We start from the raw sequence: 23,798 nt of genomic DNA, 5'->3' as shown, positions 1-23,798 counted from the left end.
GGATAAAATCTTGATATTGGTAACAACATAGATGACCTATAGGGAATTATGCTCAGTGAAATTACAAAAGACTAAAACAATGCCATATATTTTCACTTTTATTTGGAATATAAAAAACAGCCCAAACAAAACAAAAACTAGACTCATAGATACACAGAAAAAACTGCTGGTTTCCAGAGGTGAGAGTGAGGAAAAGGCAAAAAAGGTGAAGATGATTAAGAGGTACAATCTTCTAGTTGCAAAATAAATCATGAGCACATAATGTACAGCATAGGGTATGCAGGGAATATTTTAATAACTGGTATGGTGATACATGGTTACTACACTTATTGTGGTAAGCACTTTATAAGGTATACAAGTGCCGAGTCACTTTGTTGTATACCTGAACTAATATGTTGTATGTCAACCATATTTTAATTTTTTAAAAAGAGGAATTCAATAAATTAGAGAACCCTGTCAACCACAGCTTCATCACAAGGCAATTTAGCATATTAAATGCTCAAGAAGCTTTAAAAAAGAAAGAAAGAAAACAGAATAGAAGAAAGCTTCCTTAACATGGTAAAAGGCATTTATGAAGAAACCACAGCGAATATCATACTCAATGGTGAAAGCCTGACAGCTTTCCTGCTGAGATCAAGAACAAGACAAGGATGTCCACTTCTACCACTGCTAGTCAACAGGAAGTTCTAGGTAGAGCAATAAGATCAGAAACTGATAAAAGGCATCCAATTTGGAAGAGAAGCAATTCTATCTCTACTCACAAATCACAAGATTCTATATATAGGAACCTCAAAGAATCCACAAGATAACTACTACATCTAATAAACAACTTCAGTAAAGTTGTAGGGAAGCTGCAGGGTAGGAGAACATGCAAAAATCAATTGTATTTCTATACAAAAACAATGAATAATCCAAAAATGAAACAGAAAGAAATTCCATTTACAATCCTCCCCCAGTAACTGTGCCTTGCTTTCTATAGTTTCTGTTACCCAAGGTCAACCACTGACTGAAAATATAAATGTTACATATTTGGGGGAAGAGAGAAAGAGACCCCATTTCACATAAAATTTATTACAGCATATGAGCATAATCATTCTATTATTAATTATTGTCATTAATCTCTTACTGTTTTATAAGATGTTTACTTTTTTATTAATTAGACTTCACAATAGGTATGTATGTATAGAAACAATAGTAGGTATAGAGTGCAGTACTATCAACATTTTCAGGCATCCACTGGGAGCCTTGAAATACAAATCTTGTATACAAAAATAGCAAAACATTTAGATAAACGTAACTAGCAAAAGGCAGACTGGATAGGTTCAAAGCCATGCTTAGCACCACGCTGGATTATATAACAAGATAAGGGAGTTGCTATCTCACTGCAACAAGATAGACATCAAAATTCATTCACTCATTGAAACATCAACTAGTATACTGGGGACATTCTATGACAAACAAAATAATAAAAAATTAATTAGGGCTTAGGTTTCAAAAATGACTTTTATTCTGTTGAATATATTTGAATAAATTGATAGAACTAAAAACTGAATCACAATAAAAATATTGACATAAATTTTATATATTTTAATGTATTACTGCTAAGCATATGAAACACACATCTACATATAGATTTATTAAATGAGGTAAAGCTAAAATTTTGCTAAATAGGTATGTTTGATTAAATTCTTCCAATTTAATGTAACAATATTATTTTCTAGACCCTTCTATCTTCACAAATGATAGTATTTTATTCTGTAGTCTTTTAATCTATTCAGATCAGATGTTAGATCCATTGACAATTAAACACCTGTGCTACATAACTTTGTTCTGATTCAATATGAAAATTCCAAATTGGACACATAGACTCATTAAAACTAATGAGAGTTTTATGGTTAATTCCCTATGTGTCAGTATGTATATTGTTCTGTAGGGTTCAAAAGCCTTAAATTTTTCTCACTTACTACCTGTTGTGCCAACTGCTAATAACTGGATTATGCCATCTACTTCTTGTAATATTATTAAAAAGAAAGAGTAATTCTTCATACAAAAGACATCACTACAGTATATACTGGAGACATATACAAACTTTAAATGTTCTTGCCTGGGTTAACTTTTGTAGTCACTAATATTATCCGGAGACAATTCTTAAAGAACTTTTATTACTTCTCCAAAAATCATTTAGACATTAAAATTCCTATATCTGAAATTTTCTTTGGGAAAAAGATATGTCTATGATAGATGAAGCACAATTTGGTTAACAAAATATTATATATATATATATATATATATATATATATATATATATTATTCCTACCAAATGTAGGAAAATATATTCAGAATCAAAATATTTACTTTTATTTTTAGGAAACGTGTTTTGTGATGGGCTTGGTTACATCTATGTCTTTCATAATAGAAGAGCTTTATAAAGATCAGAACTTAGGATTGTTACTGCACCTCAATTGTTTGACATGGGGTCAGGTAAGGAACAGGTATACATTGTTTAGCACACTACAATGACTTTTATAGTGAATATACACTGTGAAAGAATAATGACTCTAGATAGCACTTGGTGGTGTTAGATATTACCTGGCAGATCAAAGCTCCCATTCAATAACAAACATATTCGTGAAAGCATCACCAGGCAGTTTCAGAAATGACAGTGTTTAAGAGGAGAAAAACTCCAAAGCAGCAAGAAGTTCTCAGAGCCATGCTGAACATCTACAGCTGACCTGAAGGCCATGAATCCAGCCTGGTCACTTGGTTAGGGGCTTAGGTTCAGAATCCGTTTGCTCATAAAGTCACTTAATGAATTGGGAAAATAGAGCTGAACTACAAATTAGAGTTAATTCCAAACTTCTGAAAAACAAGGGTAGCATGCTTAAAGGCCTCAAGGTATTTGGGGTTAGATTTTCCTCACTAAAGGTTGGGCTTGAGAATACCCAATAAGATTTTAAAGCCCTAGACGGAGGGATAAATTGAAACCAGATTTTTAACCACTTTTCTGTCTGGTCACTTAGCAATCTAAATGCAGTGAGTATGACATGCTATCTTACTGCAGCTTAATTTGCAGTTCTATGTTGAAAACTATGTTCAACACATCTTCAGATACTTATTGTCTATTTGTATACAACATTTTTATAAAGTGTTCCAGTTTTTTGTCTGTTATTAATTTAATGAAGTTTTTTGTGTTATAATATTGATTTTTTAGGGAGAGAAATCCAACAAAACAATATAAGTACATGACAAAGATGCTAAAAGTAATAAATTACAGAACAATATTTTTCATGAATACAGATGGGAAATCCTATTCTGTATGATGTATAAAAATTGATTCCACTGACATAAAAATGGTAACGAATCATGCCCAAGTGCATTGTATTGTACAAGTGGTTTAGTATCAGACAATTAGTCTTTGTGACTCAGCAGGTTAGTAAAAAGAGAAAACTTAATTAGGCATCGTGATAGAATCCAAAAATATATTTGACAAAATTTTAATTGACAGACTAGGAAAAACAAAGATACATCATTAGTATAATAAAATTATTTATGAACATCTATAGACAACATCAACTGGCTGGTTAAATAGTGAAGAAATTCCTCCTGAGAATAAGACCAAATAATAATGGTTATCATGATTTCAAAGAAAAAAATTTAAGGAGAATATTACTTATTAATTAAAATTATCTCATATTTAGGAATAAATCTAACAAAGATGCTTTTATATCTATATACAAAATGTAAAATAAAACAAAGAATTTTTTGAAAAAACAAAATCAAAGAGGCAGATACTATGATCATGGCTTAAAAAATTCACTAATATAGGGCTATTATTTCCTTCCCTGAAATTATCTATAAATTTTGAGAAATCCAAATAAAATTCTGAAGTGTGTTTTTGTATGTATATGAACATGCATTAAATCAAATAAAAGTATGTAGAAAATTCACAATTGGACTACATACATTGTCACTTCATTTCTGACAAAAAGGACACTGCAATGCAATGAAAATTATTATCTTAGTAATGAATGGTGTTGGGCGAACCAAATATCAACGTGAATAAATACATATGTTCTCATCTCCATAGCAATCAGGATGACACCAAGTAAAGCTGCAGTGAAGTGCCACGACATGCGAAATGGAATGGCTCAAGTAATCAACTTTTGATAAAAACATGAAGCACCCTTTTCTACAGACAGAAAGTTAAATTGATAAAGCCACTTTGGAAATCTGCAAGTTACTACAGAGGTGAACATATTCATAGCCTTTGATGCAACCACATCACTCCTAGGTACATATGTTCTACTACAATATTTATATATATTTAAAATATGTGTGTATATATATTATTAATGTTCATATTACCACTATTCATCTCAGTTCAAACTGTAAGCTTCATAAATGCCTACTAATACAAGAAAGGATCAATATATTTGGTTTGTTCATAGTAAAAACAAATGGTAAAACAAATTCCAGCAATAATATGGATACATAGAACAAGCAAAATTTTAAGTGAAATAAAATACACACAAAAAGTACATATTGTAAGATGCTAATCATATGAAGATTTAAACAGATAAAAATATAAATTCTATTAGATTCCAGGAAAGCATCACTTTTGTGCAGAGAGAGACTGGAAGGTAAGAAGGGTGGGGCTCTGTGATTTCCCACCGAATGTGGAATCACACAGCTATCCCATTAACATTCAACCTAAGAAGTCATATTGGATTCATGTCTCACATTTTATCATGTGTTCTCTATTTCCACTCCCTTAACTTGCATTCCATCCTTTCTCTTGCCTTATTTTAATATGACATGAGTATATTCAGAATCCTATTTTCATTTGCCATTTATTTTTTACCCACAACATGTTGCATTATTTTTAATAATAATAGATACATATAATTATACATTTGTCCAAACCCACACAATGTACAACATCAAGAGTGAAGCCTAATGCTGACTGTAGACTCGGGCGGTAATGATGTGTCAGTGTGGGTTCATGAACTGTAAGAAACGTGCTGCTCCACTGGGGGCGTGATCGTGAGAGAGGTCTGCATGTGGGGACAAGTGGTATCTGAAAAATCTCTGTAACACACAAAAATATTGCTAGATAGCCTTTAGCCTGGGTTGTAATTAAGATTCTCTAAATATCAGTATAGATCATGCTGCAATTATATAAAATGTTAATAAAATATTAATTAATATGAGTTGAGTGTTACCAGGTAAAATATCTTATACTAAGCTCAATTTATATCAACTATATTGTTTTATTACTCAAAAAACCAACTGAGATAGCTAAATATTATCATTCACATTTCATATATGAAAACAACAATAACAACAACAAAACAGGGTTCCAGGATAACTAAATAATTTCTTCAAATTGACTCACAAAGCTAGTAAATTATAAAAATTGGATTTAATATGAGTAGTGTGTTTTGACAGTATGTTTTCTTACTTGGCTAATTAAGTAAACTGCTAAAAAGAATTTTATTTACAAATCTATTCACTAGACCATTCATAATTTACTTTGGTGGCTATAAAAGCATTTTTAAGTTATGTGTTAAGGCTCATTTTTGGGGTGGGATGGGTAATTCCATGTCTTCCAAGCTCTGCTACTTGAAAGAGTTAAAACATTTGGTTATACACTTGTGTATTAGGTAGAGAGTAATCACATACATTTTAATTTTTTCTTGGTTAAAAATTATCTAACAGCCGATAGTATCAAGATCATTTGTCTCAAAGGTAAAAGGTAAATAACAAAGCAAAACATTTGCATTCAATCTAAGTGTTACAGTTAATGGGAAAGTACACTTTTGCCCACATGGTCAATTTAAGATGACAGTGTTATCTTAGTGTTTAAAATACTCCACAATGCAATCAATCTGTAACTTGTCTTTTACAGATTGACATATCTGTACAGTGTAAATATTCTACATTGAAGATGCTATAGTTTGTTACAGTAATATTTAAGCACATTAAATAGTAGATATATTTTAAAATATGACTTACAATTACTTAAGTTACTCATCAATGACCATAAATTAAATAAGGAATGAAAAAATTGTATGTATAATTGAAACCAGCATTTAAATGTTGTTGTTAAATAATACTTCAATCTCATCCTCACAAAAATTACTTAATGTAACATTGCCTTTTAAGGGCATCTTTATTAGAGCTTTAATATTATTTAAAATTAGGGTTTTCTCCATGATTTATATTTTAGATTATAGTTTTAAGTTCCTTCCAATTTCAATGGTGGTGATATAAAAGTATGAAGAGACTTTTTAAATATGTGGCTAACGTGTACCTATTACTTCAGAAAACACATTGTTTAAAACAGCATTATTTCTTTGTTTAATCAGTATAACCATGCTGGTTTTCAAACAGTTCCAAGCATTTATGGGACAGTTTTTAAATGAATTTTTTTAGTACAATAGGAACTAGAAAAAACTAGCACAAAATCACAATGTTAAACCTATGGCTGGTGTGGCATTATAATCTGTGGTGTCTCAGAGTGTTTACCAAATTTAACTTCACTGAACAAAACTCTCTGGGCTTCTGCATTTAGAATACTTGTTGTGTCACCTATTAAGCTTGTTGTATTGAGCTCTAGAGAGAAAATGTAAGCCCATTACTTCAGCTTCCTGTTGGCAATGCTAGGGTACAATACCTTCTTGCGTATGGCTGTCTCATTCAGTGCAACATAACGATGCCACCTACTGGTCTGAAAGCCAAATCAATAATTTCCTGCTGAACAAATTGTGTCTAAGATGCAGAAAGAAACAAAAGTAGCATTACTGAATACTACCAGCTTCAAGCATTGAACTACAGCATCCTTTTTAAAAAACTGGAAATGAGTTTTTTGAGAGTAAAGTAGTTTAGGTTTGGGAAGACCCTAAGTGTAGGTAACACAGATAAAATGCTGGGGGGAAAATGATATTATGCTCATGATTTTACAACATCCAGGTTGTACTCTATTTCTTCAACTGTTATGTTTTTAAAACTGACAACCCTAAGAATTCATTAAAGCAAAACACTGAAGGAGTTTGTAAAATGTAAGTATTCAAAAATTGAATAACTTACTTCTTGCCTAAAGATACTTTCAAAATAAACTACTATTTTTTTAGTGAAAAAAGACAGGTTTTTTGAGAAAGACACAAGCAGACTGTCACATGTTTCTGCACATAGACATTGTCCCCTGACTGACAGGAACTATCATTTGCTCAGGTGAATGTAGGGAAAAAATTGGAACCTACAGCACCAGCTGTATGCTGAACTTATGGAACTAGAATGTCAATTTAAACAAATGTAGTAAGAGGAAACAGTTCAGATCCACACTCTAAAATACAGTTTATAATTTCCGTTATAACTATTGATGAGAGGACATTCAAAATCCAGGTAGCGGCGACATCGACAGGACTATGGCGATCACAGTACGTGTGCTATCGGGAAGCAGCTATGGAATACAAATGCTAGCTTTGTGCAAGGGTTTCTGAAACCAAATTACTGGAGTAAGAGATAATGCTTAAGAGCTTGCTTAATGGCGCAGTAAAACTAAAATTCAAACCCACAATTCCTAATTTCAGAGCCGGGACTTTAAAAAACCACACAATGCAATATAAAGACGATGTACTATAAAATTATATACCTGAAACTTATGTAATTTTATTAATCAATGCCATCCCAATACATTTACTTTAAAAAAAAACAACAAAAATTGTCTGTAAAGCACTTCCAGGAAAATCAAGTAGATGTACTATGTACTATTCCCTCTTCCTCCCACTAAATACAACAAATAATGCTAGGAATGTGCGTGCACACACACACACACACACACACACACACATGCTACCTAAAAGGTGTAGACAAGAAGTCATACTGTCTACTAGCTGGCCTCAAGATCCAAGGAAGGGCAAAGGGGTGATGTTCTTTTTGACTCATAGAGTTGTAACTAAAGAAGGCAGTAATCCAAATGTCAATGGAAACAAACAGGAAAAGCCCCATCAAAAGACCACAGAAATGAACTGCTTAGCAATATGATAAACATTTAAAAAATACTTTTTCTAATCCAGAAAAACATCTGGGCTCCACCTTCATCCACACCAACACAGGCCAGATAACCAAGAGTGTGTGGTTATTATTGGAGGGACAGACACATAGATAAATGGAACACAAATCTTTCTGGAAATAAACCCATACAAATATGTCAAGTAGTTTTTGACAATGGTGTAAAAACAATGTAAGAGAGAAATGATAGCCTTTTCAATAAATGATACTGGAGCAAGTGCAAATCCACAGACAAAAGAAATAAATGGACTAGACTCTCATACATTCCACAAAAAAGTTATTCAAATGGATCACGGAACTAAGTGTAAAATATAAAACTTTTAGAAAATAATGTATCCTAAAAACGTTGGGAGCTAGGGTTAAGGAGAGAGGTCCTAAACATGACACCAAAATCATAACCTGTAAAAGAAAGTGATGCAAGTTGACTTTATCAAAATTAAGTTTCTCAAAGGATGAAAAGCAAGCTACAGACTATGAGAAAACATATGCAAACCACATATCTGATCAAGGACTCTTATCTAGACTACATAAATGATACTGAAAAATCAACAGTATAAAAAACCCTAAAATAGCAGACTGGATAATGGGGAGAAAAAAAGACATTTACTGAAGAGCTTTTATAGATGCCAAATAAGCACTGGAAAGGATGTTTAATATCATAAGTCATCAGAGAAATGCTAATAAAAACTATAATAAGACTATAATCACAACCTACTTATCAAATAGTTGTAGTTAAAAAAATAATGAAAATACAAATGCTGGTGAGAATGCAGAGAAAACAGATCCTGCATACATTGCTGGTAAAATGCTATGGCCACTCTTATCACTTTGGCAATTTGTTACAAAACCAAACCTGCAACTACCATTCTGCCCAGCAATTGCACTCTTAAACATGTATTCCACAGAAATGAAAACTCAGGTTCAGAATAAAAAAAAAGAGAAAGCTATACACAAGGTTTCTTTTGTTTATATCACCTTTACTAGTAAAATTCTAAAACCTGAAAACACCTCAGATGCTCTAGAACAGGTGAAAGTTGAGACAAAGTTGGTATATTAAAACAATAGAATATTACTCTGTAATTAAAAGAAACAAGTATGGATATGTGCAACAACCTGTATGAATCTCCAGAGAATTATGCTGAGTGAAGAAAAACCAAAAGACTGCACACTTTGCATTCTATTTACAGAACATCTTTGAAATGGCACAATTATAGAAAGGGAGAAGGCATTACTGATTGCCAGTGTTTAAGAAAGGGATAAGGGTTGGAGAGAAACAAGGTTCTTAGAGCAAAACGGGAGATCCTTCTCATGATGCAAATCTTCTTTGTCTAGATTATGTTGATATTAGTATCCCTACTGCAATATTGGTTGTAATGAATATCCCACGTAATTTTACACAATGTTGCCATTTGGGGAATCTGGATAAAAGAGTGTGTGGTATTTCTCTGCATTATTTCTTGCAACTGCATGTTAATTTTAATGATCTCAAGTAAAAAGTGTAACAACAAGAAAAAAAACTAAATAAAAAAAACATGGGGCAGTTTCTAGGCCAATCCCCTAGTTTGCATTTGATTTTTGTCATTTAACAAGTATCTATTGACTCTTAGTACTATAGATGTAGTGATATGGCAGAGAAAGGAAAAAAAGACATACTATTTATAGCCATGGGTGGAAATTGAAGAAAGTAAACAAGCGATTAAGTTGATTAAAAGAAAAATGACAACTGCGGCGAAGGAAACAGGTGTATGTTCCAAGAAAGAATAATAACAAGCTGAATCTAAAATATAAAGGAAAGTTAGTGATGGCATCTTTCAGGAGGTGCCACCTAAACTCATTAATAAGGTATCTCAGGCTCAGACTTGTGGCAGAGATTAGTCACCCCACATAGTTTATCCCCCTTTTCTGTGAAGAGTCTTTCTGAAAAGCAACTGTTTATATATAAACTATTATGCCTAGCTTAATTTGTAGTTTTATGAGTCCACATGATAAAAATATGGCCAAGTGAATATAACCTGAAATGGCCTGGTCCACATATATGTCCCACAGGGTGCTTCTCTGTATCCTTTATCCATTCAGCTTGGATGGGATAGAGATAACCTCATGAGCATTCTTAAAAGACATATGTCAAAGCTGGCATAATCTCTGTTAGCCTCTACCCCAACATGGTAAGATGCATCATATTAATTTAAAACAATTTTTTAGACATAAGATGGACAATACCTGCCATGTGCAGCCTCTTTCTCAAGGAAGTCAAAGATTTTTGTTATTGTTTTGTCATTAGATGGTACCGTATCCTACAACAAAGTCCTATTGAAGAATGGACTTATTTCCAGGACAACTCATCAAACCACTTGTTTTAGATCTAAGTCAAATTTCAGAATCATGAATAAAAACATTGGAAAGGTATGCTTTGCTTTTTTAACAATGTCACCTTTTACTTATTTATTTGTAATAGTGTTCCTCATATTTAGAAAATTAACATTGAACCTGTTATATAGATATATTGTTATGCAGTTTTTCACTTGCTTGCTAACTTTATTGTGGGTTTGCATTCAGAAGGTTTTTTTATTTTTTTTTCTTTCTACCTTTGACCATTTTCATCTTTTTCCATTTTTAAATTTCCATTAACAAAAAGAGTTGTCCATTTCACAAACTAGCACTTGTAATACACAACTCAATTTCAGAGTTATTAGTATGTGAAAATTAACGTGCCTCTTAGAATTTGTGATAGTATATATTACATAGTTTATAAAACATTTTCATAAACAGTATAATATTTGAAATTAGAACCATCAACTGACTGACAGAAATATAATGTCCAATAAGTAAAATGCTTTGCCCAAAATATTGAAACATTAGTTATATGGCCTAAGACTACCCCAGAGACAAAGTTTTCTGACTTCAGCATCTATGGTTTACTTCTGTTAGTAAATACTACATGGTTCTACAGTTTTACACTCCATGGTTTTTAGCCGTAATAACAATTATCAAATAAAATACCATTTTATAGATTGTCAGTTCATGGTTTCACTGCATTTACATTTCTTGTCAATCTGCTATATGTGCTAATTCTGAATGTAAATATAGCCCCTTTTTAAAGCCCCCCCCCCCCGTGATCCATATATCTCTTTGATTATGGGCCTCTGATGGCTTCATGTACAATACACAAGGTTATCTACAACCTTTCCCTATGGTGATTCGAATTCAAAACCGAATACAGATTTGCTTTCTGTACTAAATAATGTCATAGAAGAGTTAACTTAAGTTCTATCAATAAAGTATTTTACTTTAAATATGTATGGATTCAACTCTTTCTCCAACTTGGTTTCCATTACCCAACACAAACTTAGGCATACCCTGTGGTATTTATTGTCCACTCTTTCTCATCAAATGTTTAATAAGCTCTTACTACAAGTCACCTCCTCCTCTCCTGAAGGAGTTTACACTTCAGGTGGAGGCATGCATTGGTGAGGAGAGAAATACAATCTTAAACTCTGTAGACATAATCTTGATCTTTTTCTCAAATCCTGAAAATTTCATTGCAAATGGATGTTCATGATTTCATAAATTCTGCATTTAATGAATTCTTGTTTCATAGTTCAAATGTCATCTTTCAAAAAATCCCATCACCTCTTTCCCTCTTTTTCTCTAACACTTCATAAACTAGAAAATTAGGAGTAAACACAAATATTTATGTTCAAAATATGTGTTCATAAGGTAAAATATATTTATTTATTTACCTAATATTATATATTTATTTAAATATAAATAAATATATTTATTTATTTATATTTATTTATTTATATCTGAGTTAAACTACTTTTGTTTCATCTTCCCCACTTTTATATTTTTGAATCCTGTTTCTCTTTTTTCAGGTATCTTTAAATTATATGTGATTTGATTTTTTGAGAACATAAAGAAATACTTTTTTGTCCCCTGAAAAGACTACCTTTGCTTCCTTCAATAATTATTCTTAGGATGTATGTTCATTATCCAATTATTTGTTCCTGCTTCCTTCTTTTTCTTCCCAATATTTATGCTGAAGACCAATTCTGGTTTCTTTTTATTACTACTCATTTTCTGTTTACATGGATATATAACAATATGCAGGTATATGCAGGTTTGAGTTGAACAAAGTAATAAAGTTTACAGTTTGAATTATTTTTGTTTTAACTCTATCCCCCACCAATAAGTTTTCATTTTCTTTGTCCTGAGTTAATGCATTCACTTGGCTGTATTACCAAAAATGTGAGGTTGGAATAAGTTATAGTTTTTCTGTGTTATAATCTGGTGCTGTTTTCTCTAGAATATTTTTAAAAATTATTGTATTGGAGTATGTGGCAACTCTTAACCTCCTTTCAATAAAGATGGTTATGAATATTTCACTCAACAATCTGATGCAGCAATTGTGTTATGTTCTTATTCAATTTATTTAGTCATATAAATATGGAAAATTAAGTAGAAGCTTTTGGTAGTAAATACAATAGCCTCTTTGATTGTAACTGCCTCATCAATAGGGGATCAATGGTTCAATGGAGAATAATTTCAAGATAGTTATTATTTGCTCATATAACTATATATGAAAGATTTTCTTTGTAATCTTTTCTCAAGGTTACATTCAGCCATTGAGCCAGCTGCTAATGATGTGTCCCATTACTCTAAAAAAAAGCTTGCTATTATTTTCTCATATCATTTGATAGTAACTGAAGCAATAATCCTGAGAACTTTCAGAGGGAAAAAAGCACATCTTTTTCTATAAGAGGAAATTGCTATAGGTCATTCTTTCCAATAGTTCACTTGGGTTAACAGGAGATTACTGCCTCAGTTTGCTGGAACAATGACCTTGTAATTTAAGACAGTTAATACAGTTTTCCTATTTAAATCTAATGAAAACTGATATTTAGTGCTCTAGAGGAAAATAGTGGCGATTTTCCAGTTGGCAGTAAACATTCTTGGTCTCACATTTTCACATTTGCTTTATCAAGTCATGTATAGCAGTACAGTCAGACTCTTACAATTGGCTACCTTTATTGCTGCCTTAGTTTGATGCTCAGCAACCCTCTGTAGAACACATGTTAGAGACCAAAAAATTGCAGGCAAATATAGCAGTATTGTAAATAAGTCCCAAGTAGATAGGTAAGTAAGCTAAGAGGAACATTCCATTGTGCTCAGCTGTCGCTGCATACTTCCTGGCCACTTGTCTTCAGAAAGTGATCAGCAAACAATTGAAAGTTAAAACAAATGCAATGTGTGGATGGCCCATATGGGGTTACTTGCTACCCACTCTTATTACTCATTGCAAATGAGTGTATACCTACTAGTGGTGTACCAATGTTTGGACACCTGGAGCACAGAACTTTAAAATGCCCTTCTGCTATGGGAGAGAATTGTTTCCAATAATCTGTAATATTTCAGTAAAAGTAGTTTCTAGATTGTCCTTAGTTTTAAACAATTAATTCTAATAGAATAAATTTCTATTTGAAACTTACCATTCAGATCCTGTAAATATCTTATTGTATGAACTAAGGCTTTCCCCTTAATATGTTACATCCTGCAGTTTACATTATATTTTACTACTTTAATTTTTAAACATGAAAAATATCCAATTTGTCATCTAGAATGAATGGACTAAAATAATTCAAAATCTGTTTTTTTTCATTTCTTCATCTTTACAAACATGGTGCTATCATAATTTATTCTGAATCTAGAAATGGGGAGTAGCACAGGGGTGGAAGACACAAACTGTACATGATTCTCCCAAACAATTATAGGTACTCTCCTAATGAATCACTGTCCACACCTTGAGTTCTTTTCAATAACCTTTAGTTAATTATTTTCCACAAACATTACAATGTTTATTAAAGTATAACTAATAAAACAATCTAATTGGAAACATATATATGTGTACATGTATATATACATATATACATGTATTAATAAAACTCCTTTATAACCATGATATCTAAAGCTTAGATCAGCAAAAGACTGCTTTTCAAGGAAAAATAGGATTTTGTGCACATGATGATTTAAAAAGCATACTGTGGGACTCAGGGAACATTATGTTGAGTGAAATAAGCCAGTCAGAGAAAGACAAACACCAAAAGATTTCACTAGTATGTGGAATCTAATGAACAAACTGAACTAGCAAGCAAAATAAAGACAGACTCATGGAACAGAGAGGAAGATGACAGCTAAGGGAAGGTTAGGGGGTGGAGGGATTGAGCAAAAAGGACAAAGCACTCATAGACATGGACAACAATGCAGTGATTGTGGGGTGGAGTGATATAAGGGGACTAAATGATCATGGAAAAAATACAATAATTTTTTAAAATAAAAAAACACAGAATTTTGGTCAGTTTTATTATTACTTTTAAGAGTTGTAGAGATCATTTATTTGCTTATTGCCTACTCCAGGACAAAAAACTCCTGCCTCCCAGCCCTTGGTATATGCAGTGTTATGGACTCCATGTACTTCTGTGTGCATGCTTATGTAGGTATGCTTCTCTTATCTCCTGTTAGAAGATCGGAGCCTTGATTGTAGGCTCAGGCATTGATAAAGCTTTGGGACAGGTCAGAGTAGCAATAAAGACAATTGAGCCCTGGCTGGTGTAGCTTAGTGAATTGAGCATGGGCTACAAACCAAAGGGTTACCAGTTCAATTCCCAATCAGATCACATGCCTGGGTTGTGGGCTGGGTCCCCAGTAGGAACCGTGTGACAGGTAGCCACACACTAATGTTTCTCTCCCTCTCCCCTTCTGTTCCCCTCTCTCTAAAAATAAATAAATAAAATCTTTAAAAAAAAGACAATTGAATATCTATTTGGTATCTCTTAAATTATATTACTTTTGTAACAATACATATTTAGGATTAATTGATAAGCACTAAGGCCATATCAGCAAGTGTTCTCAGCCTGAATAGTTCATAAAAATCATGATGTTTGACCTTTGTTGTAGGCATTTGAAAACTAAATGTGTTTATCGGTGATAGACAAGTCACTCTCCAAGTGGTCATGCAAAATTTAGAGGCTTTGTTACACACATGTGCAGACACACACAATACTGATGCTCCAAAGTTTTACTTAAAAATTAAAAACTGGATATTTGAGAACATATTCAATTATATTTGACACCAGTGTGATAACTCATGTTAAAAAGTATAACAGCTCCTGGGTAGGATGAAAATTAGAGAACATGTGTGTATGTGTATATTTTTACTCTATTACATAATTATTTCCATCTTTTAAAATTTGAACATTAGAGTTTTTTGTAAATGTATCCTTTAGCACATCAATGCTTGACTACAACTTTACTTTACAGGTAGTCATTCAGTTGTTCCAGCATGACTTATTGATATATCCATGATTTTCCTATACTTTAAAAAGTTTTTTCAAGTGGTCAATACTAAACTAATCTAAGCACTTAACTATCTTTCTAAAAGGTCTGCCCATGGGCTAATACCACACCACTTTCAATTAATATGGCTCAATATACTGCTGTAAGTCCTGGCAGGACCACCCCTCCTTTATTTATCTTCTTTCCCATAAATACATTGATTATTTTTTTATCAAAAATTCTGAATTGCTATACTTCATTTAGATTTATCTATAGTTTTCTTTGTTAACAAATGTGGGAACCAATATTATTTTCTCCAAATATAGTTATTTCAGTATTTTTTATTTTCTATGCTGTGTATTGGCTTAGCATTAAAATGACCTATTATAGTTGGAAGAATTTCTATGTACATAACCTGAAGCCTGGACTTTTTATACAAATATAAAAAGTATAATTGAGAGGAGGTTTTTCTCTGATCCTATTATGCTAATTAATCTTTTCTTACATGTAAGACAACCCCCTTAAAAATGGGCAAAGAACATAAATAGGCACTTCTCCAAAGAGGACACACAAATGGCCAATAGACATATGAAAAAATGTTCAACATCACTAATCACCAGAGAGAAGGAAATTAAAACCACAATGAGCTATCACCTCACTCACACCTGTCAGAATGCCTAGCATCAATAAATCAACAAACAACAATTGCTGATGAGGATATGGAGAAAGGTGCACTGTTGGTGGGAATGCAGACTGGTGTAGCCACTGGGGAAAACAGTATGGGGTTTCCTCAAAACATTAAAAACGGAACTGCCTTTTGACCCAGTGATCTCTCTTCTGGGAATATATCCTAAGAATCCCAAAATACCAATTTGAAAAAATTTATGCACCTCTCTGTTCATTGCAGTGTTATTTACAGAGCTAAGATCTGCAAATAGCCCAAGTGCCCATCAGTAAATGAGTGGACAAAAAAAAGCAGTGGTACATTTACACAGTGAAATACTACTTGGTCATTGAAAAAAAGAAATGAAATCATACCTTTTGAGACAGTATGGATGGACCTGAAGATTATTATGCTATGTGAAATAAGCCAGCCAGAGAAACATAAATACCATATGGTCTCACTTTTTATGTGGAATCTAACAAACAAAATAAACTGATGAAAAAATAAAAATAGGCCCTGGCTGGTATCAATCAGTGGATTGAGCATGGGCCTGCGAACCAAAGGGTCGTCTGTTTGATTCCCAATCAGGACACATGCCTGGGTTGTGGGCCAAGTCCCCAATTAGGAGTGTGTGAGGGACAACCACACACTGATGTTTCTCTCCATCTCTTTCTCCTTCCTTTACCCTCTCTTTAAAAGCTAAATAAATAAAATCTTAAAAGAAATAGCAATAGGAGCATGGATACACAGAACAGGCTGACAGCTATCAGAGGAGAAGGGTGATGGAGGACTGGACAAAAGAAGGTGAAGAGATTAAGCAAAAAACCCCAACTACATATATAAAATACATAAGCACAGTCAACAGTGTCATGTTAGCCAGAAGGAAAAGGGGGTGAGGGTAGGTGGAGGTGTCCAAATGGGGAATAAATGGGGAAAAATAAGAGACGTTGTTTTAGGTAGCAGGCACATGATGCAGTGTGCAGATGATGTTTTATTGAGTTGTCCACTTGAAACCTACATGATTTTATGAACAAATGTTACCCCAAGAAATTCAATTTAAAAATAAGAAAGAAAAAAAGAAAGAGAGAAAGAGAGAAAGAGGAAAGAAAGAAAGAAAAAAAGAAAAAAATAAAGACAGAAAGAAAGAAAGAAAGAAAGAAAGAAAGATAGAAACAAACCAAAAGCATAAAGAAGAAAGTATAAATTATCTGTGGCCCCACAAAATGGAAAAATTCATCTCACTTTGTTATGTGGATGTGTGTGGACTCATGTGAAATATAAATGTATGTACTGTGTGTATTTTTAAATGAAACTGTGATCACAATTAGAAAGAAAGAAAGAAAGAAAGAAAGAAAGAAAGAAAGAAAGAAAGAAAGAAAGAAAGAAAGAACACCCGTGAAAACAACATTGATGTACACAGTATTTTTAAAATATTTTCTTACTTATTTCTTTTGGAATATTTTAGGTAAATTCTTGTTTGTAGAAAATAATGCATTTTACCCACTCTTACTAAATTATTTTTAATGTTTGAAAAAAACTGTTTTATGCCCTTGGCTGGCGTAGCTCAGTGGATTGAGCGCGAGCTGTGAACCAAAGTGTCGCAGGTTCGATTCCCAGCCAGGGCACATGCCTGGGTTGCAGGCTATAACCCCCAGCAACCGCACATTGATGTTTCTCTCTCTCTCTCCCTCCCTTCCCTCTCTAAAAATAAATAAATAAAATCTTTTTTAAAAAAAGCTGTTTTTGTGACATTCATTGACATTCACTTTTCTGTCTTATTTTATCATTATATCTTTCCTGTTAATTCTTTTGTACAAAATAAAATTTGTAATTCTTTCCCTTATTTTATCAATTAATTTAGCTAAGCTCTGATTATTTTTATTGTCATTTAAAAGGTATTGTTTTCTGCATTCATCCTTAATAATCCCTTTCTATTAGATTAAGTCACTGTATAATTTAAATTTCGTTTTATATTTTTAACTTATTAAATGTCATGCTTATTTGACACTTTTATCCTTTTATTTGTAAATAAAATTAGGTAAAAATGTGAATTTCCCTGTAAGATTTACTTCAAATATTTCTAGTTTGTTCTGATATATATTATTTGTAAAAATATTCTTATAAATGTTCAACACTCCAAGTTTTTATTTACTCTGTGATGCAAGAATTAAAAGATAATGATTTTGTTTGTCCTTTTGTTTGCTGTTTAATATTTATATGGTTAGAACACTTTGTTTTCTTAATTTGTTTTGAATTTTTTTTATAATATTCTTGATCAGAAACTGGTTTTATAGTTGTTTATTCTTTGGAAATTGTTGATATTTTATTTGTGGTCTATGAGCTGTTGATTTTTATAATGGGATGTAAGTATCTCAGACCAGTATGTTTCCTGGTCCTCCTAGATCATCTAGTAGAATCATCTTTTTAAAAGTCGACTGTCATGGGGACTTCCAGTCAAAATGGCAGAGTAGGCAGACATGCCTCAGTTATTTGTACAACCACATCAAAATTACAACTAAAATATAGAAAAAACATGATGCAGAAACATCAGAAATGGAGTTGAATGGAAGTCTAACAAATACAGAATTAAAGAAGCCACATCCATCCAGACTAGTAGGAAGGGTGCAGACATGGAACCAGCTGGTCCCTCACCCATGTGTGATGGATAAAAATTCAGGAGATCTCAGGAATGAAGAGTCCCAGGCCCACACCAGGCCCCCATCCCAGGATTCTAGTACCAGAAAGATAAGTCCCCACAACTTCTATCTGCAAAACCCAGCAGGGATTAAGTCAGTGGAAGAAACTGCTGGAGCCACAAGCATTATGCCAAACTACCAAAACATGAAGTCAAAGCAGCTCTACCTAATACATAGAAACAAACAGAGAGGCTGCCAAAATGAGGAGACAAAGAAATATGGCCCAAATGAAAGAACAGGTGAAAACTCCAGAAAAAGAGATAAATAAAATGGAGGTAAGCAATCTATCAGATTCAGAGTTCGGAATGCTGGTGTTATAAAAATGCTCAGGGAACTTAGTGAGAACCTTAGCAGCATAAAATAGATCCAATCAGAAACAAAGGATTCACTAATTGAAGTAAAGAACAATTTATAGGGAAACAATAGTTAAGTAGACGAGGCTGAGAATCCAGTTAATGATATGGAACATAAGGAAGCAAAAACCAACCAATCAGACATAAAAAGAAAAAAAGAATCCCCCCAAAACGAGTGAAGTATAAGAACCTCTACAACAACTTCAACAGGTCCAATATTCACATCATGGGGGTACCTGAAGGAGAAGAGAAAGAGCAAGAAATTGGAAATCTATTTGAAAAATAATGAAGGAAAACTTCCCTAATTTGGTGAAGTAAATAATCGTGGAAGTCCAGGAAGCACAGAGAGTCCCAAATAAGATGGATAAGAAGAGGCCCACTCCAAGACACATCAAAATTAAAATGCCAAAGGTTAAAGATAAAGAGAGGATCTTAAAAACAGCAGGAGAAAAGAAGTTAGTGCAGGGGGATACCCATAAGACTGTCAGCTGATTTCTCAAAAGAAACTTTTCAGGCCAGAAGGGATTGGCAAGAAATATTCAAAGTCATGAAAAGCAAGGACCTAAAGCCAAGATTGCTCTACCCAGTAAAGCTATCACTGTGAATTACAGGCACATGAAGAGCTTCCCAAACAAGAAAAAAGACTGCAGTTCATCATCACCAAAGCATTATTATATGAAATATTAAAGGGACTTATTTAAAAAAAAGATCAAAACTATGAACAATAAAATGGCAAAAAAATACAAATCTATCAAAAATTGAATCTAAAAAACAAACTAAGGAAGCAGGAAGAACAGAGACAGAATCATGGGTACAGAGAACATTTTCTTGGTTGCCAGATGGGAGGGGGGTGTGGAGGTTAAGAAGTACAAATAGGTGGGTACAGAACAGCCATGGGGATGTAAAGTACATTGTAGGAAACAGAGTAGCCAAAGAATTTGTATGTATGACCCATGGACATGAACAGTGGATGGAGGATTGCCTGAGGGAGTGAGGTACTGGGGGTACAAAGGGGGAAAATCAGGACAATTGTAATAACATAGTCAATAAAATATAATTAAAAAGAAAAAATAAAAAGTCAACTGTCACATCTACAAAACACTATCAAAGCATATAATTAGTGCTCTATTGAATAAGTGCTCTAGTTATTGCAGCCTAGTCAAATTGACTCATCTAAAGATGATCATCACTTCTGTCACATGGATCCATTGATTTTCACACATTAAACCAATGTTGTAGACCTGTAATAAATCTAACTTGTTTAGGGAAAGAGTTATTTTTATTTTACAGGTAAGAAAACAGACTCATGGAAATATTACTTGCTCAATGTCATGGTCATGAAGTTCAGAAGTAGTGGAGCTCAAGTTGGAAGCGAGGTTCTATGACAGTAATATTATCCATCTAACTCTCAATTAAAATGTAGATTCTAAAGTTCTATGTAATATTGTAAATCCAGGAAGAACTATGGGAAACAATGTAGTAATTTCCTGACTATCAAATTACAGAAACAGTTTAAAAAATAAGAGGCGACAAGAGCCCCATGACTTTTTATCTTGTCAAACAAAAACAAACAAAACACTGCAACAAAATGAAAAACATCAAACCACCATATTCTCAGGAAGCGAATATTAACTCCAAGATATTTGAAGGGTACAATCTTAGAGTAACACACAATCTGTCCCAAGAAAGACAGATGGTAACCTTTGATTGACAGGTAAACATAGGCTATGTTGCAATTATAATTATCTTTTTTGTGTGATTATGGGTGTATAAAAAAGCTTTAGACAGTCATTTGGGAACTGCTAGTTTATAAATAATAATGTTGAGACAGGGAAAGGCAGAGAGGGAGGGAGAGAGGGAGGAAGGGAGGGTCGAGAATGTCTGTGTGTGGGGGCAGAGAAACTACCAAAGGAATTGTCGACTTTATTCACCTAGAAAATTTAAGAAGCTCACAGCTGACTTGATCTCCAGTCTAACTAAAATGCTTTAAAGTTAATAAATTAATCCTGGAAAAGAATAGTCCTTTACAAGTTTTTAAATAGGACTAAACTTCAAATTTCCATTTGTGTGTGTGTGTGTGTGTGTGTGTGTGTGTGTGTGTGTATACACATAGTTATAAAATGTCAATGACATACATTTGCCAAGGGCAGAATAATAAAATGTGAACTATAAGCCAAATAAAGTTAATGATCAAATAAGTAACAGATACCTGTATCTATCTACCTATCTCTCATATATATATATGTATAGAGAGAGATATTTTATGGCTCTATATTATGAAAGCAATAGTGTTTTCCTTGGACACTTGTGTTGACATTGAAAACTTTCCACACAAACTTTCTGAATCTATTGAGAAGTCAGGCATTTTCAGACATAAATTCTGGGGAAATACCAAATAGTGGAAACAGGAGAATAGAAATAGATAATATATTTAATATTTACAAAAATGTATAACTTGATGGCACCCTGACTACTCAATTATCACAGTAACAACTGGGTGTAGTGGCAAAAATTACAGGGTGTGGCTGACCACCTCCCCTGCATATAATATCCAAATACAGTCACACAAGATCACTAACTGTTGGCATCAGAAGATTATTGCCATTAGCCTAATAGAAGTACTAGGAAGTCAGATTGTGGTGAAAATATGATAGTAAGGAATTTATTTAAAGTCATACCTTAATTTTTTTAGTTTCTGATAAAATGCAGACATTTTTTAAACAAGGCAAAATGTTTTATATTAGAATCCTCATTGATAAATATTAAAGGTTGTTATTAAAATGCTAATAATTGGTTGGGCTTCAAAATAAAAACCAGACTTATTACATTACTTTTGGATAACTTGGTACCAAAACAATGGGCAGTAATGTCATTTAATAATATGTTTTACCAAAAAAGTGCACTATTTTTAGATTCCACAATCTATTACATGGTAATTTAAGATTTAAAAATATTTAACTAAAGATTATAGGCAAGCTTTTGTCTTTGTAAAATGTCAATAGAATAATTATGGTAATCTGCAACATATTCCAAGAAATTCACAAACAGAAAGATTTTAGGTTAGTTTAAAAAGCATTAGCATTAGACTTCAACCATGCAAGTTTTAATCTAGGGGCCCCGGGGATGTCCAATCTTTTGGAGTCTCTGGACCACACTGGAAAAAGAGTTGTCTTGGGCCACACATTAAATACATTATGACACGTAATCACACAAAAAAAATCTCAATGTTCTAAGTAAATTTACGATTTTGTGTTTGGCTGCATTCACAGAAATCCTGGGATACACGCAGCCCGTGGGCTGCAGGTTGGATACCCCTGCTAGGCCAAATACTGCAGCGCTCTGAACCTCAGTAGCCTTTTTTGTATTATGAAGGGTTTGATCCGTGGTCTCTAAGTCTCCTTTGAAAAATTAATAGTTTGATTTGTAAAAAGAGAAATTATATATTTCTAACAGAAATGCAGTTGAAAAATATGTTATTAGATAATCTAACAAAATAAGATTTCTGGTTTTATGTGGTAAATTTAGCAAGTTTTTTCAAGTTAATTTGTCAATATCAATTGGATAATTTTACCAGTATAGTGAGTGACATGTCCAGAAGGCTAGGGGTGAATTAGTGAAGATACTTACCTTTGAGAAAATTATAATGATGGAGTCACACATATAAACTAATTATCTAAATTACTCTAAATAAATCCGTTACAGACAGAGGTAAATAGGTGAATATAGATATATTGATATATTGAATTGTGCTTCTACTTTCTTCATATCCCAGGGCGTTTCCAAGCAATAAAATTCCAAGCTCTTTAAAATGTAAAAATCTGAATATAAATTCCTTTGATGGCTCTTAGTAGCATGTATAATATAATTTATCTGAATTTTAGTTTTGTTCTTTTATCTTCTAACTTTGAACAGATTTCTTTCAACTTTAGGGCTTAACTTTTAAAACCTAAACCTTTCCTGTTAGATTCAATCTATAACTATCTTTGAAAAAAGCTATAATAAAAGCTCCTGACTATGTACCAATGAAAGTTTTACTTGTCTTTGAAAAGTAATACCTTTATGATTCAGTTTAATCTTGGGTTCATCTCAGGTTAACAGTGCAATTTACACATTAGCCTAAAGTAGACCCAAATAAAAGGTTCAATTCAAGAAAATTAATTGTTTTTCTTGTCTACTATATGTATTTGTGAGGCTGATTTTTGTGTCAACTTAGCTGGGCCATGAAGTACCCATATATTTGATAAAACATTATTCTGGATGTTTCTGTGATGGTGTTTTTGGATGAGATTAACATTTAAATTGGTAATCTTAAAGTTTATTGCCTTCCATAACGTGGGCTTCATAAAATCAGATGGAAGTATGAATGGAACAAAGAGTCCAGCTACACCTGAGTAAGAAAGAATGCTCCGGCAGACTGCCTTCAGAATTCACCTGCAACATGTGCTTATTCTTTCTATAGCACACAGCCTTCACACTCAAATTGGAGTATCGGTTGTCTTGGGTCTCCATTCTACTGGCCCACCATGCAGATTTTGGACATTGGACTTGCCAACCACCATAACTCTAACCCAATTGTTTAAATAAAAAAAATTCTTTATTATAACAGAATCTCTTCATTGTGTTTCTCTGGAAAAATATGATCTGGAAATAGAGATAGGCAAAATATTACCATCAAACACT

Source organism: Phyllostomus discolor, chromosome 5, assembly GCF_004126475.2.
Source record: "Phyllostomus discolor isolate MPI-MPIP mPhyDis1 chromosome 5, mPhyDis1.pri.v3, whole genome shotgun sequence".
Lineage (NCBI taxonomy): Eukaryota > Metazoa > Chordata > Mammalia > Chiroptera > Phyllostomidae > Phyllostomus > Phyllostomus discolor.
This window is presented reverse-complemented; position numbering follows the sequence as displayed.